Source organism: Pollicipes pollicipes, unplaced genomic scaffold (genome assembly GCF_011947565.3).
Source record: "Pollicipes pollicipes isolate AB1234 unplaced genomic scaffold, Ppol_2.1 Scaffold_4002;HRSCAF=4701_pilon_pilon_pilon, whole genome shotgun sequence".
Classification (NCBI taxonomy): Eukaryota; Metazoa; Arthropoda; class Thecostraca; order Pollicipedomorpha; family Pollicipedidae; genus Pollicipes; species Pollicipes pollicipes.
The window spans coordinates 44,833,330-44,851,486 of NW_023596420.1; positions in this window are offsets into that span (position 1 = coordinate 44,833,330).

Here is an 18,157-nt window from a genome sequence, read left to right on the forward strand (position 1 = left end):
GACTGATACTTTTGTGGAAATAATCAACTGATTTGGCTTACAATCTGTTGAATTAAGCTCTCAAATGGTGATATTCGTCTTGTAAACTTTATTTAGAAGACATTTCTGGAATTTTCCACTCCTGCATTTCGGCAGTGATGCAATTTGATGGTCAGATTTCTTCGAGTAAAAGAAACATGTGGAACAGAATTCTCTACCAGGCCTTGCTGGTGTTTGCACCGGGCTCTGCTTTCCTGGTGTGGTGGTGAAACAAAAAAAGTGGGGAGGCGTGAAAACCTTGCATTTGGCACACTGCTGCCGACTGTGATGCATTTTGTAAACAAACCAAACTTGATGTGCGCAAGCGGCTGGAGTCGCCTGGGGGGGAGGTCTTGGGCTTGAAAGTACCTGGCACCCATGCTCTGTGCATACATAGACATGATTTAGATGTAGGTGGGGGCAGGACACAGCCATAGCTGTCCAGGTTCTGTGGGAACTTGTTTATGCTTAGTGGTTTCAGGTGAGCTCGGCTTTGGATGACATTTGAAAACCTCAGAAAGGGAAATATGGGTTTGGCATGTGCGATTAGACAATGTCAGGCAGGAGTGAAAAATTCACATAAAATATGGGGTAAAGGAGTGACAAATTCCTCCTCCTAGGGTGTTGCTTTATACCCAAAGTCGGCAATTCTAGTACACTGGTTTTCTTATGTTTTTTTAAGTTGAACTTTGTTACTAAAAGATAAGCCAAAAGCTATCACAACATACAACTTATCATGCATTCGGAAGCAAGAAATAGCATTCTTAATGAGGGATTACATGACTGCATCAAGTTAACAGTGGACGGTATTAAACTTACACTGGTCAATTGCACCTTCTAGTTAACACTAACAGTTAAGGGCGTTGTCAAATCTTTTCATGGTTTTCCAAAAAGGCTGCATAAATTAAACTCCAACGTAGATCAAAACAGGGTCCAAAAGTTGCATTGATCCAGCCCTTGTTTGCCTTGGGAAGTTCACCCTTTTCTTAAGAACCCATCAGGGGAAACAACTAGCATGCGGCAGTTTGATGCACGTGCGCTCGCCGTTCAGGAGAAACAACACCGGAACCTGGCGTTGCAGTCTCCGCGGGCCGCGCGGCGTCAGCCTCGTAGCAATATTTGTGGGCGGCTAACGGACAGGCAAAATGAAAGTGTGGAGGACATCTTGGGCCGTAGGGCTCGCCTGTGCGATTTTCCGAGTCACACCCGGGATGAATTACCACGTACAGCACCACGAACTCATGACGAAGTGCCATAACCTTTCTCCCTCGTGTTGCTGTTATTGAAAAATACGTTCAGAGCATCAACTTCGAAATTGCACGGGTGAAAATGTTCTGGTCACAAGCTGAAGGACATTCGTGCACTCCCGGAGTCCCTAACGGCTGTCATTCTGGCTGTGCGTGGATAGTGGCCCCCTGGCCGGTACGGAGGCTATCGGAGGGATGTATCATGACACCGGTCCCCTCTCTGATGCGGCAGGCCCCCTGACCGGGACATCTGGCGCTAGATCAACGCAGGGATCCTCACTTATGCAAAAGGATCCGTTACCCACGCAGGAAGTTCAATGATCGATTTCAGCACACCAGTTCGACCTGCCAGCCCCTGGTTGCAACGGTGCGGAGTTTCTTGCTGTCATGTTACATTCGGCCAGTCCCTCGAACTCTTGAACGGGGCCCTTGACCGTCGGCCCCATGGGATCCAGGGGGCCTTGAGACTCTCGGGATTCTCAGGGCCTAATACGCAGAAAAGCCCCTGAAATAGAGTGCCTCTTGAAAATAAAGATTGTCATGCCCCGGAGCAAAGCTTTGTGAATCCTTTGGCCGAAAGGGCCGATCTAGGATTTCATCAGCGTAGAACGCAGAAATTTGTTGTAACCCTGGGTTTTCGTGCCCCTTGAAATGCAACTTTTGGGCCGTTCCAATGGCCAACCTGGATTTTGCGTCTCTATAAAAGAAATGAAATAAATGATATGGTGCCCTGAAAGGACCCTCTTACCCTCTAGTTACCCTCTTGCCGAATGAGTCAAGATGGAATTTGGCCAGTGGAGAAACACGGGCATTCAGTGTCCCGTGGAATTTGTTGGCTCTTGAAAAGGAACGTTTCAGGTCCTTTGTGGTGGCCATGGAATTCAGTCCCTGTGGAAAATATAGGTTACGACAACCGAAATGAAGGTTTTTGGAGCACTTCGCCGAAAGGGCCGTTTCAAAATTTCGTCAAGGTTCACGGTACAGATACTGTGGCGCCTTTGGATATCGCCCCCCCCCCCCCCGAAAATAACACTGTTTGGTCCTTTGAATACTTCCCTTTGATTTGCTGTAGTATGAAGATATAATACAAATTATGGTGCCCAGCAATTAAGTTTTTGCGCCCCTCTCCCAAGGGCCCCATCCAGGATTTCATTAGGGTGAGAGATACAGCATGGTTATGACTCTGCAATTTGGTTTCCCTTGAGGATGAAGGTTTGGGTCCCTTTGTGGTGCCCTCTGGAAAAGGGTGCTCCCAGAAAATAAAAGCTATGGTGCCCAGGAAGGAAGGGTTTGGTGCTCCCTCGCCAAATAGGCCGATCCGGGATTTTATCAGAGGACACGGCACGGGCATCGTGGTGCCTCTAAAATTTGATGACTCATAAATGAGGGCTTGGACTTGGTGACTCAAAAATGAAGATTTGAGGCCGTTTGTGGTGCCTTTAAAATTTGGGGCTACATGCTATATAGACTATACAACATATAAATCAATGTTATATAGTCCCTAAATGCAGGTTTTGGTGCACCTTCAGCGTGAGATTTTGGTTACCTTTCCGGGAAACCAAAGCTCATATGACCCAAGGGACGGGGATGGCCCCACGCTCCTTCCCCTCTAGAAAATAAAGCTTATGATAGCTGGAAATAAAGGTTGTGAAGTGCCTGTTTGTGGAACGGGCCAGTCCAGAATTCCGTCAGGGTGCAAGGCACAGAAGTTGTCTCATCCCTGAATTTTGGTCCCCTTTCAAAATAAAGGTGTCGACTTCCTTAAATGCCCCCTTGGGTAAAGTGCCTGTTGAAAATAAAGATAATTGTGCCCCAAAATGAACGATTTGGTATACCATATCTTAAGGGGCCAATCAAGGATTTTGTCAGTGTGGAAGCAACAACATAGTTGTTCCCCTGGAATGTGAAGGTGTGGGGCCTATTGCGGCGCCCCTAGTCTTTGATGCCCTTTGGAACGAAGATTAAGGGACGTTTATGGTGTCCCTGAAATTTGTTTCCTATTGAAAATAAAGGCTATGTGGATCCGAAGTGAGGATTTTGGTGCTCCTTCACCATGCTATTTTGATGTTTCTTCACCATGATGTTTTGGAGCCCCCTCGGCCCAAAGAGGGGGCCACAGCTCCATCCCCTTTTCCTTGATCCGCTCCTGGGTCGGATGGATGTTTGCCGCAAAATTTCGGCCTGCCATCATATGCACTCAAGGGTGCAGTTTCCTTTTTAGTTGCCCAGGTCATTTTGCGAAGGTACGTCCCTGCCCGCGATGCATGCAGTCAGAATGATGCAAGAAAAATGCGGAAAGATCCGTGTGCATAACTGATGAAATAGGTTTCACCGTCAGGCGAATGTCCCTGATCATGGTGCTTGGGTCAGTGCAAGCTTGTCCGAGAAGCTGCAGGGTTTTGTATGTGGGTACAGTTGTGTAATCAAGTGCCCTTCGCTATAGAACGATGCTCTGGAAATGTTCATAGGTACACATCACATGCTATGCCCGGCACACAGTGTAGAATGGTAATCAGACATGCGACATCGTTTCTATAAAATAGAATAAGGACATTCAAATCGACCTCGCGTGCCGAGAATGGCAAACGACTTCATGATAGACTGGCGTGCACACCGGGAACTTGTTAAGCGGCTCTAAATCGTGGGATTGCATCAGCCCTCTGGTCAATTCCGTGGGCGTCCAATGCCTGCGCTGCGCAGCCCGCGGGTTAAGCTGGGATTTTCGGCAAATGTTACGACCGAACCGATGCCTTTATATGTGCGTTGGTCGCCTGGTCGGGGATCTCGATGATTTAGTGTAAAGGACGTCAATCGGCAAAAATGCAAGGTCTTCCGACTAATCATGGCCGATTCTCATAAGCGCACTGGCGTAAGTACGACGCAAAAACAATACAGGGAATACAACGCCATGGTCACTTTTAGACAAAACAATGCGTCAGACATTTTAGAAAGACCTGAAGGGAATTGCATACTCGGCCGTTTCAGCCTTGCCATAAATTAATATCTGAAAATTTTTGCCAAAGCTGGATAATGCACGTGCCTTTGATGCATCCCTTTCCTCGCGCTCCATGCGATGTGATGAACGGCAGGCACCCCGACTGAGTGCCAGTGTGATCCGGTGTCCCGGAGGGCAGCATCCTGGCACCGTTGCTGTTCGTCTGCTTTCTCGCCGCTTTTCCTGACCAGAATGAGAGTGACTACCTTATGTACGCTGATCATGAAAAATGTTTCATCGAATCGACAACGTAGCGAATTTCCCCCAAACTTCGAGCGGATTTGGATCGTTCTGCATATGGTCCAAAAGTGGTGACTGAAATTGGAGCCAGCTAAGTGCAACACCACCTCATTCAATATCCGCACGTCACCTGCTCACTACTCATACGCACAGGACGGTCACCACTTGAATAGCTGCCAGCAGATTCGTGATCTTGGTGTTCTCCTGGACACCAAAATCAACTTTGCCAATCGCACAGGTTCGACTGTCTCAAAGGCAAACAGAATGAATCCTTCTCAAGCCTTCAAAGGTCTTCTCATGGGAAGCGTGTAAATGCCGTCGTGTCCTCGCCAAGCGCTGTTCAACCATAAAGCCTCGCTGTGTGCTTTCAGCCCTCATGTGAGATCATTGATAGAGTACGGTAGCGTTATTTGGAGCGGTGCTGCCGTTTCCCATTCTGCCCGGTTCGAGCGACTTCAACACTGGTTTCCCAGTCCGGGTGTCCTCCGCTGGAGTATGAGCATGTAGATAACACTGTATTTTCTCTATGTATTTCCTTGCCTATTTCAAAACAGAACCCATCAAGGCACGTTCACGAAGTCTGACATTTCATTGATGTGCAACGTATATCATCACAGGCTTGGCTGCGCCCACCTGACGTCACTGTTCGCTCCGGCCATACCCGCCCGACGCTTCCGGCACGCAGGTCTTTTCCACAAGCCATTCGCAAGGGTCAACACTGTTAAAAATGGATTTGTCACACGACTACGCGTTGCCTGCGATCGTTTCCCACAACACTCTCCCTCAACCGGCTTCTTCCAGCCAGCGAAATCCTTCCGATATCATTTATTTGGGCCCGTTGGCACTTGTCAAGCGTTCTTTTGATGACCGCTGTGTCTGTGTGCATGATGCGTATGTGTTTGTGTGTGGCTAGGTTTTTGTGTGTACCGAGTATCTATCATTTTAAAAATTGGGCTGGCATTATTTTCCCTGTGGATTGTTTATGTCTAACTAAACGACAACAAAGCTGTTCAGAATGAAAGTAAATATACAATCACATTTACTGCAGAACCAGAAGCCCTCATCGCATCTCATGCATAGTCAACATCACTGGTCATAGTGAGACCTCATCGATTATAATGATAAAGTTGAACGCTACCTCCAAACGGTGCCAGCTCATTGAACCCACCCAGAAGAAAGCTTTGCTTAGCTGAGTTGGTTCACTGGAGACGGCAGAAACAACACCCAAGCAAGAGTATGACTAGGAAAGTCCAGCGCCTTTGACCCGAGCGTGTGTGCACTATGGAATGACATGACGAATGCAGTGGATCTCCTGGTATGGTTTAGTGGGCGGTAATTTCTGGCTTCAGCAATGACTGTATTCGGCCTTCTGTTATGTTACACTATACGCATGCCTAACACTGGTCCCGCTCGTCTTTTCGCGCCTTGTTACACGTTTTCCCACCTCTTAGTAGGGCGTGCCGCCCCGCGTTTTTTATAATCTTCTTCGGTATTCACGCATAGTCCCGTCGTCGCTGGGATAGTGGGGGGCACTTCTGACTGCCTCTTCATGGGCGGCGGTTAAAGAGAAAAATGCTGATGTTCGTAAGTCATGGCTAAGTCATGTCGCACTTTCAGGCATGCTCAAGCCTAAACACATCACGAATGTTTAAGGTTTCTCGTGTCCGTCCATGACAAATGCATGCAAATCATCTTGCAGGTTTGCCACGGGAGACAAATAGTCAAGTCCACGAGCCAAGGTCGATGACAACGAATGATCAGTTTTGCCACTGACGTCAGTCAGTCACGCCTGTGCCACACGTTAGTAGCGCCTAACCTATGGTTGAAAAGCGTCAGGGAAATGCCAGGAGACAAGTTTAAATGAGATTCCCATGACAGGTGACTGTCCATGGTTGGAATAGTATAATCACAATGATCGGCGGCATAACCATGCGACTTACATAACCCATCAATGCTTTATGGGAAAGCCATCTTTACGATTACCTTAATGCCATCAAAAATTTGCATTCTTTTCATAAGCCGAGTAAAAAATGGTATGCAAATGTATTTCCACTGCAATCTAGCCGCGCGCAAATATCCAAATGTGCGGTGTGGTGTTGTGCCTCCACGCATCAGTCTTCCCGTCGGTACAGCCTGGCGTCGATGCGAAACCTGACGTCTCGTAAATCGGCGCGACCCCGCCACGATGACCTCGATGACCTCGATGAACTCGCGACGCCCGGCCATGAAGTCGTGGAATGCGCGGGCCCCTGGCTTAAGCCGTCCCGACACGGCGCCTGTCAGGCTGCATTTGCGCCGACCTCAGCCGATCTTCAACAACACGTTTGGAGACAACGCTGGCGCAGTCGTCAATATCTTTTATTGCTCTACGGAGCCGGTCACCGCTGCAGCTGCAGAGACGCTAAGTGTGGCATTCAGCTGCCGCGACCCGCTCTTCCGGCAGCGGCGCGTCTTGCCAGCTGGCGACCTGTGGTTCCTTCCCCGATATGACCTCGGCGGCTCCCGTGTGGCAGTACTGACCGCGTCTCAGGGACGGGCAGCCAGGTGATGGCATTGCTCGTCCAGTGAATCACTGGTGATTCCGGGCTTATCCGCACTATGTCATCAGCCACGCATTGTAACACCCCCACATGATCCGGCGATAGCATGGACGCTTACGCAGTGCGCACGCGAAATTTCGCACCAGTGCTTCTCATCCAATCCGTTATTAACTGTCGTGGGCGGCGGCAGACATATCAGAGATGTCGTTGATATCTCACAGCTGGCAGCAGAAGCTGTAAACTGGTTCGTCTAAGTTCCGTATGCTCACCTGGTGACTTTATGCTGGTCGCCACGATGATTCAACAATATTGTTCTGCAGGTTCATTTTGTCGGCGCGCTGTTTTGGACACGTAAAGGGGGAATGTGCTCGACTTGATGGGCTTGGCTCAGGCAAAGTTTAAGTAGGCCCTGCCACATAACCCGTTCACGCACTCTGTTATTCCTTCGAGGCTAGATTAACACCTTTTCACTTGCAAAACATTTCCTCCGATAACTACGAGGTGCGGATTGCCAGTTTTGACCGGCCGTTGCGTTTTCTGGCATATCTGAAAACGAAGCTTTGTTGGCTGAGCTCGCGGGCGTGTACCAACAGGGTCCGTTTAGATTCGTCACTTGCATCTTTACTCCCATGATGTATCGCTATAAGATATCGCTGGATGCATCTGCATCACATATCGTGTAAGATGCATTCAGTGCTCAAATGGACACAACTTTATCATGAACAAAAGAACGCCGTGGCTGAAATGCAGTTTAGGCATTCTAATCCTAAAGTAATCAACCGATTTTCGTTCTGAGACCTCAGATATGCATCTTGGCTTTGAGTCCCGCTCATTTGCATGCCTGTCTCCATACGTTTGGGAGGCCGTCTCAGATGCCTAAGTTTTTCCTGTATTTGGTTCCATATCTGGTTCCAGGTTTGGCTTCAGCGCGATCTGGAGCTCGATGGAAAATTTGTCAAGCGTGCTGTGCTTTGCTCTTTAGAACCCAAGTACAAATGCTCGGCTGAACTATAAATCTGCTACCTCCGACGGAATATAAAGTAACACCATCCTACCATAACACCATGTGCGACAGTAGAAAACAGGTGTTGGTTTCGAACAATGAACGCCTGGGGCTAATGGCAGATAATCATTCGGTCTAAAATGGATAGAGACAGCACTTGGCTATTTCACGAAATCAGAGGTAGCGGACGCCGAAAAAGGACTTTGGAATTCAGACGTTGCACTTGCAATAATCGTTAAATATTTGAATCATCCAGCTAGTGAAGTTAGGGTTACTTGAAAGTATCACCATGGCAACGCTTGGTATGAGTTCTGCCGTACCAGTTATCGGTCCCGGAATTGGAAATAAATTGATTTATGTCAACGGTTAATTCTGATCTGAACATTAATGCAGCAATTTATCAAAGCAGAAGACCCGAATTCAAACAACGTGATGGACACTCGAAATCGGTATGGCCAACCTAGACATTGGACGCAACCCAAGGAAGGAAAGTTAAAACCGACTTCGGAAAAACTGTACTACAAAATATTTCACCGCCTAACTATATGATCGAAATTGGCCGTAAACATCAAACAACGCAATCTAATACTGAATACATGAGATACGGATCGTACGTTAAATGTTTACAAAAGATTGAAGGTTGCGTTACATGGACTAGGTGCGGAGAGGTTCCAGCGTAGTTCATATCAGGGAAATTTTGAAACGTTTTACTCCGTCCCCACGAGTTATTCTATATTATCAAGTTGGGCCCCTGCATCTGCAAGTGGAAATAAATTGCGATGCCATTATAAATCAGCTAAGTTGTCCGGTGTTGTTTTGCTGGCCTTAAAATCACCCGCTTTGGTTTTCTTTTGCTGTCAGCACTATTATCACTATCAACCTCCTATTGACAATCCAAACAGCATTGACAGCATAGTACAGCACATATGGACTAAAGAACAGCACACAGCCCTCAGCGTCATGCATATATGGTTTAAACAATGCCCCTGCCTCATGCATGTTATGTTGTCGCAGTCTAAATAATGCGTCGCATGCAGCAGGCACGTGACTCGTGTCTTACCCAGGCCGCTGCACATTTTGGCAACAGCAGACAGGTATCAACGAAGCCAGATGATCGATGATTACGGCTGACAGTACCGAAACCAGTACAGCGGGCGCTGACGTCATCGCCAGTTCTGTCCCAGCCTTAACCAGAGACAGCGCAAAGCCCGGTCTCGCTACCCACCAGGCGCTAATTGAAGCTCGCACGAAAAACAACAATGCAAAAATTCACCACCGCCGTCGCCTTCCTTGTGATACGGGATTCGACACAAGGTGACTGCCCCGGTAGCAACGGCAACGTCCCAGCCTTCTGTGCAGCATCAAGGTTAATGTGATAAAATTTTAGCTGGACATAAACCAGCGCATCGCATTACGGCGCTATTGTTCGACTTGGTCTGCAGGGCGGCACGGGGCAGCTCAGCCAGCTTAGGTGGTACATTTTGATGCACCTGCTGCGCACGTGGGCCCACCACTTTAAACAACAGCGGCCTCGCAACACTGCAACGCCCGGACAGGCTGGGGACCAACGACTTCGCAGGAATTTGACGCCACGGGCATGTGCTACTATGGGATCCTGAACAGATAACCATGGGAGGCATAACGCTCATTCCATGGGTTAAGCCATCCATGCAATCAAATTCTTACCAGCGCCAAGGAAGATGTAGTCGGCCACTGCATTGGAGGCAATAGAATTCCAGCATGCAGTCAAGGGACATACAAAACCAATGTGTAGGTGTAGCACTCCGTCCTCCCAATGGCAATGCCTGGATGATGCACTACCTTTTAAAACTCCATTTACGTCCAGTGGTGTTTCTGATCACTGAGCTACGCCCTGGCGGCACAGTTAGAGCCCTCAGCCTTGCATCAGTGATATTTTCCTTTCCTTCGCTGTTCCTCTTGCTCCCTCAAATATTTTTGGTGGCAACAGTGGGGGAGATAACACAGCAACTGTCAACGAGAACTAGAGGAAACGGAGGAAGCAGGTGGAAAACTTACCTCCCTACAGCTGGAAAAATCTATCATCAACCCTATGGTGGTGTCTAACCTAAAAAATATAACCCTATATTATGGTGTAGCATGAGACCGATGCCAAAATTGTCTTCCCTTTATCTCCAGAGGTCTGCCAAGAATAAAGAAGCCTCCGTGGTCTGCATAGTTGGGCCATCAAAAGAGTTCTGACAGGAACTAAGAAGACTTCGTGGTTTGCACATTTAGGTCACGTTCACTTAGTAAAAATGTATTTCCAAATCGCTACCAGGAGCCTAAGCACGTTAGGTTTTATTGTGCAAATGGAATGCAACATTTAGACTCGTTTTGACCTGATGTGTGCGAAAAATGTCAAAAAACGCCAATGGCAAACGAACGTTGGCCAAGTCATTTCAGCTGGGATTGAGTCGTCCGGGTCAGCCAATTTGCCCCCCTACAATGCAGACTTAATCAAGCATGCATTTGAAAATGGGAGCAATTGGTAGCACGCAACTCAAGCCGCCGCCGATCATCCGTCTTAACATGTGCCCGGGTGGTCGGTTGAATGCGAGACATTCGGGAGAAGAGATCAATTTGGACCGCCGAGATATGTAAGACTAATGGGGCTAGACACACTAAATTTGCAGGGTAGGTAAAGCTGTACGTGAACCCATCTGTGTCAAAACTTGATGTCCGTAGGCCGTGGCCTTCGGGACAAATTACCCAAAACCATGTCAAGCTCCAGTTCAGTGTCCGAGGTGCCCTCATGACATCCCCATACGGCTATCTTTAACGTATATGCCGCTTATAAGCAAAAGATTACTGATGAGCATATCACGTCAGTGACCCTGTTTGGTACCTAAGAGAACAAGTTACCAGAAACCATCGAATTTGTATACTTGGATGTACAATCGGCGTTACATGCACGGCACATTCCTCAGAGCGAAAGGTTGAGTGAGATTATTTAGGTAAGTGGCCTTCCCTGACATTCATGAAGACAAAATAAGTAATATTCAAACATCGCTGTAATCCAAAAATTCGAATTACACGTCCAAAATTGCCGCATAAAACAATTTGTGCAGTAGTGATATGGTTTGGTTTTGACCTTCATGTATTATACCCAAACCGACCCAAAGTATCAATGGAGTTAGCTGCGATCTTAACTGCAACTGTCCAACTGTCTAAGAGACCGTCTCAAAGTTGCATGACTTCGTCTAGCACTCCGTTGTCGCACCATATTGAGTGATTGCGTAGGAACTGTCCTTAATGACAGCCATGGCCTGACTTTGACCTGCTCTAGGTCAGTGACCTAAAGAACCATAACTAAATTTGTCATCAAAAGACCGGTTATTCAAGTGCCTATTACTTTACAAGTTGGGCGCATTTACGTTATGCTCTTCGAAAACTATTCTGGAAAAACCCTCGGGGGGAAGAATTGTCCCCCATCCCAACCCCACCCGAGCGCGTGCTAACAACTGGATTCGCCTCCAGGACCTCCGCCCCAGCCCGCGGCGTTACATCAGGGAACTGTCTGTACAGACCTGTACCGGCACGCCCAGTGCTGTTCTAACTCAAGGTCCTGCCAACCGCATTCAACATGAACGCATGGAGACCTGTGGCAATCGCTCATGGCGCTCCGCATGGCTATGGCACTCTTCCGTCCAGCTACCCCAAAGGAGTATTCTTTGGTTGGACGTTGATTCGCCGAGGTACTCTTAAGTCGAATATAACTGCCGAGATGTTCTTTGGTTGAATGCTTGTTTCTCCAGGTGGGCTAAGCAGGTAGGTATGCACATGCACAGGCACCCCGAATGGAAGCAAATGCTCCCCGTTGATCAGAATTTCTGTATCCGCCACTCAGGAGGCTCGGCTTACTTTTCCGCAACGGGCTGATGAAACGGACCCCACCGAAATACCCGAGGTATGGAAGACAGGAAAAGCTAACGAGAATGTTTAGACTCTTGTGATCTTTCACAATCTGCTCACATGTTCCCCTCCATTTCTTTCCGTTTATCATCGTCATTTTTTCCGTTATCTTTCCTTTTCTTTTTTTATCTTTTCTTTTCTTTTCTCTCCTTCCTTTTCCGTCATCTCTTTCCGTTTAGGCGTCGGTGGAAACCTCCATGGGCCGTTCATAAAGTAGGTTGCACAAATTCGACACTTCTACCCCATTCTCTTTCATTGCTCTATTGGTTTTATGGGTACGTCATTTCCTTAGCACTATTGGTTATAGTTTACCAAACACGTCACCATCAATGCGTCATAGCATGTACGGGCGGTCCTTTCTGGTCTGTTTGGGGGTGAGAGTTGGGGCCACTTCAGAGAAAGGTTATACTTCATATCCACATTTTCACAAAAGGAATTCTTCCAATGAGCCGTTCGGCCAGCTTAAATGTCTGATCACACAAGCGCCTTTTCAGCGCGCCACACACACACACACACACACACACACACACACACACACACACACACACACACACACACACACACACACACACACACACACACACACACACACACACACACACACACACACACACACACACACACACACACACACACCACACACACACACACACACACACACACACACACACACACACACACACACACACACACACACACACACACACACACACACCCTCAGGCTATAAACCATGCATCTGCCTACATCGTCCTCCTGCTGAATGTGTCATACGTTTCAACAGAAATCGCTGCTGTGCGCAGGATTTGTTTTCTTCCCCCATCTCCCGCCTGATCGCGCTGTGTAGTCTTTCGTAGACGGAAATCCCAAGGAATTTTGGTTGCATGTTTGGATGCCTGGCACGCGACTTATTTTCGTCACAATTGCAGACGATCTGCGGTGGCTTATCGGTTGCAGCCAGCCTCCTGCCATGCCTACAACGACCACAGGGCCACTTATTCCACTGACGTCGTCAACTCCTATCCAATCAGACGGCTCCTGCGCACTTCGCGGCGCAGTTCCGAACCGGGCAGACGAGCAGTGACGTCACGTGACCATGTGACTTAGCGGCGAAATCGCCGGATGACTGTACCTGGTATGCAGGGCCTTGGTTGCAGCTTCATTGTAAGCATGAATGTTCAAGATGATTCTAACGTACATTTGGATGTTGCGCTTGATTTGCAATGCAACAATCAAGGCCTCATGGACTGATTCAGCTTTTTCATTCGTTTGATTGTCATTTGGCTGTATCCCATTGCGGTTCGTTATCTTTCGTCTTATTTGCTTTGCGGCAAATTACTTTTTTACCTAGCAACATTTCCACAATTTGCAGATGGTTCAAACGACAAGTGATAGACTTTAACAAGTTCCTCCTTTTAACCTTTCGCACTATCGGTTAAGCGTCTTTGGGCCATTTGTCCGGGAACCGGTTCAGCAGCCCACAGTTGACCTGCAAGGCATCGACACTCAGATTCAGTGCACGCTTTCTGCTCAAACTATAAACTTACCGGGTGATTTCAATACTAACATGTCTTCTGTGCCTCCCGGCTCTCCAAGCAGCATCCTTCATCGGCGCGCGCGGAATACGCTCAAACGCACGAACCGCGCCGGCGCCGTCAGCAATGAAATGTGTGCCGCGGCGAGGGTGTTTCACTGCCGATCCGTCTCTGTCTGGGCCCGTGCTGTGCGCTGCCGTGGCCGGTCTGCGGTTATTCGGCGAAAGTTTCGGACACTGCACCGCGAACTGTGTGCGTCCTAGCTGCGTCAGTCTCGATGAATGGCAGTAAGTCGACCGTGGGAGCTTGCGTCAAGTTCGCGCCTGGTCATTATCAACACAAATGGCGAGTTGCACACTGTGCTAGGCGTGCATGCATGGTGGGGCGGGCTCGCAATTTCTCTGTATTAGTAATTTGGGTTGGGTGTTACCGGTTTGCTTGCGAGCGAGGCTACAGGTGAAGTGAGCCTTACTCAAATTATGAGAAAGGTTTCAACTTCGTGGTCTGGCTCATGCATATATATATATATATATATATATATATATATATATATATATATATATATATATATATATATATATATATTAAGATACATATGCATATATATATATATATATATATATATATATATATATATATATATATATATATATATATATATATATATATACATATATATATATATATTAAGATACATATGCATATATATATATACATATATATATATATATATATATATATATATATATATATATATATATATTCATATATATATATATATATATACATATGCATATATATATATATATATATATATATATATATATATATAAATAGACTTCTGCACTTCATCTTTTGGATATGGAGGGGTCTCTGCTACTTGAATTTCCATATGATCGGATTACTCCAGTATTTTATGCCTGCATTGCTTAATCATCCCGGTCCGCCGCACGCCTCAATTAACAAACAAAATTAATAATTCCGAGTCGACAAGAGGCTGAAGCACGCACGTCGAAACCGCAGGACCAGATCTCGACGACCAGGCATCGTAGTGATGTAAGCGATGAAGAGAATGACGGTGGCAAAATGAACACTCCTACTGGCAACAGCCGTATCTGGACCCGCTGGCCGTCGCGTTGGGCGCTGTGCACACTTCCTCAGTGTAACGCGTCGAGGCGCGGCATGTCTGCTCCCGCGGGTCCCTGGCCACCGCGCGCGGTCCCTGCACGTCCTGGGAGGAGGTCCAACCGTGTCTGGGCGACTGAGGCTACAGTGCTCTCCACATTCCACATGTGTAAAGGCATAGTCGACAAACGGCACATTCATAGAACTTTCCACCGTCTTGCGTGCGCCCACCAATTACTACCACCACACGTTGTCGTGCTGTCCAGGAACGCGCAGAACTGTTGCGAAGCTTCGTAGATGACGCAGTGCTGTGCCATCAAGAACAAGTTCTTTTGTGTGTTTTGCACCGGATGCGTCGTTCGAGTCCATGTCGCATTTCGCAAATTCTGGGCACCTTCGTCCGTTAGTACAGTTTTAAGTGGGAGATCCATCAAAGCTGTTGGAGACCCGGGACAGTGAGGCACAGCCTTAAATGTCCACTGGTCAAGAGTTCGGCAACATCTGGGTTAAGCGTTGCGTCTCTTCCCATTGCAGCGCTGATGAGGTTTATGAGAAATTCCGCGAGCAGCTGTGGCAAACCCCAGGACAACTCTGATTTTAAGCCCGTTTTTTTCCCACCAAGCCCCTTAACCCGCTGTTCAATCTCGGGAACCTGGAACCAACCTGAGTCGCTTGAGTGGTTCGAGCTACTTCCATTTGAAAGCATGATGAATTCCCCCCTTGGCGTAACGGATGCAGTGCTGATCTGCACTAGCAGCCAATGTTACATCTCCTGAGGAGTTAAAGGCATCGTAGGCTCGGTGCAAATCAAAGGCATCTGTATTTATCGGGCAAGGAGCCCCAACCGACGTCCAAACCATCACCCTGCGCGGAGGCACGTGTGTTTTGCCTGAACGTCGAAGCCGTGACATGAAAGGCCATTAGCGACCCGAGGTCTCTGAGAAGGTGGCCCAGGCTTCAGTTGTAAAGGCCGCTTCGTGCAGCTCCATGAACAAGCGTGAACTGCGCTTTACAATTATCAAGCAAAAACTTCCGTTACAGACTGGGACATGACCGTTACATTTCCCATGTCAAATTTAGAGGTGGTTTATTGGCGCATCAACAAGTGTCCTGAGCTCATCGCCATTACGATTAATTGCAAGCATTGCTACTAGTCGCAATCATGCAACATAAGCGCGCAAAAACGATAAATAATGAAGGGAAATAATAAAAGGAAATAACAAAGGGAAATACGAATAGACAACCTGAAGTTTGACCGACGTGCCCAGAGAAACTAAGCACGGCTTCCATCGTGAGACAGAAATATGATGTCAAGAATAATATTCTACATGCGTTTGGGGGCCCGGGCTCACGCAGACTTCATATGCTAACAAAGAGCCTGAAATACGGCAGGGAAAGCATTCAAAAAGCTAACTTCAAAAACTATTCAGAATTTCAACCTCGATTTTATGAGCTCATCGATCACTGTCCGAAAGTGCTGCACCTGGGTTACCGATCATGACACAGAGACTATGCTGAGCGGCGGCTTCGCGACACAGTCACCTTCCGCACGTCTTTGCGGGACTAGGTGCACATAAACGGACGGATCGTGTTGTGCTCCCGTTTCCTTGTCGTGCTCCCGTCTCCGTGTCGTGCTCCCGCCTCGTTGTCGTGCTCCCGTCTCCGTGCCGTGCTCCCGTCTCCGTGTCGTGCTTCCGTCTCCGTGTCTTGCTCCCGTCTCCGTGTCGTGTTTCCGTCTCCGTGTCTTACTCCCGTCTCCGTGTCGTGCTCCCGTCTCCGTGTCGTGTTTCCGTCTCCGTGTCGTGCTCCCGTCTCCGTGTCGTGCTCCCGTCTCCGTGTCGTGTTTCCGTCTCCGTGTCGTGCTCCCGTCTCCGTGTCGTCCTCCCGTCTCCGTGTCGTGATTCCGTCTCCGTGTCGTGCTCCCGTCTCCGTGTCATGCTCCCGTCTCCGTGTCGTGCTCCCGTCTCCGTGTCGTGCTCCCGCCTTCAATTCGCTTTCGCCGTACCGGCCTTTGATAACGATGTCATAATTGAGTGACCTGACAAACAAAAAAGTTTCGAATTAGGCTGGTCTTATTCGCCAGTGACGAGGATCCGGACTTGGTTCCCGGATACCGCGCGATGTTCAAGGCTGCTCCGATCCGATCCGACAGCTTCTCCACTGCTGGATTTTGCGGGCGAAAATGACCGCATTCGGCTCAACAGACCCCGAATCAACAAACCCGGCCTGGAAAGTTCATGGCCATGATTGCGGTGCGCGGGCAAGCTACTGACGCGTTTTTTTGACACGCCGTGAATTTATGTCACGGATGAGAAGTCTTAAAGATATTGGTTTCGATGCGACCAGCGATTTCGTCGAGATACTGGAGTACGTGGGTTCGGCTTAGGATTTTCCACTTTGGTGATTGAACTAGGCCCTCGCACAGCTTTCTCTCGGGTTGTACGTAAAAAAGAAACCTGAAGGCTGGGACCGAACATGTGGTCAGTTTTTATGTGCTTTCCTGATTATGTGACATCGATGGAGATGCTTTCGGCGTGCCCTATTCCTCAATTTGATTTTGGCAATTTTGTTTTGTTTTCCAAATGTCAAAATCGTGAAAAAGTGATAAAAATTTCGCAGATTCCAATATTACTTTGCTGCGGAGGGATTATTTTTCATTGGAAGGTGGTGTGAAGCTGCAGGAGTGTAAAAAGCTTAGAATGGGGTGTAATTGACAGACACAAATAGCTTAGTAATTCGAGGCTTTGTGATCAACGAAAAAAGGTGTCGCTCATCGCTCCGTGCTCACCGAAAGTGGCCCAGGCTGGGTTGCAGTCAGACTTGGCGACGTGGGAGGCTACCATAATTTGTGACATGGGTAGGCTGATGTTTTACGAGCGAGCTTCAGCTCCGCTGACAGCGCCTACGTACCGCAAACAGACAAAACCCACAGACGCATAGGTACAGTACCCAGCGCGTCATTAAGCGATCGGTGATAGCTTGCCCTGGTGCCTAAACAATCACTGGCTGCGTTCCATACAAGTTCACTTGGGTATCTGCTATTCTTGTTTTTATATCACGGCTATTGAGCTCAACATACCACTGCGCATGGCAGTATTTATGACGTCTTGGACCAAAACAGGTTCTATGATCACCAAATTCCGGACTGATAGCCAGTGATGTCGTGGTAAAAAAGCGCGTTCGAACCGGGGGGAGGGGGAGGGGGGGGGGCTAAAACCCATGAACCCTCCCCTCGCCTGCATCACTGGGCCCAAGGCGCAAAAAACCGTTTATGGTGAATGGCGTGACCCTACACGTAAGGGCGAGAGCCTGTGGAAAATTATCGATCACACTGCCACGATGTGCCATATATGAAAGTAGAATTAAACGTGTGCTACCTTCTCAACAGACATGCCGATAACTGAAAGGACGGAGTGGGGAAAAGCCTGGTGAACGATTAATTTCCCGGAACGGCCGTTTTGAAATTAGTTTCTCTAGTGTTTTAAGCCATGTTTGAGTTCAGTATAAGCAAGGAAGGCCTTGA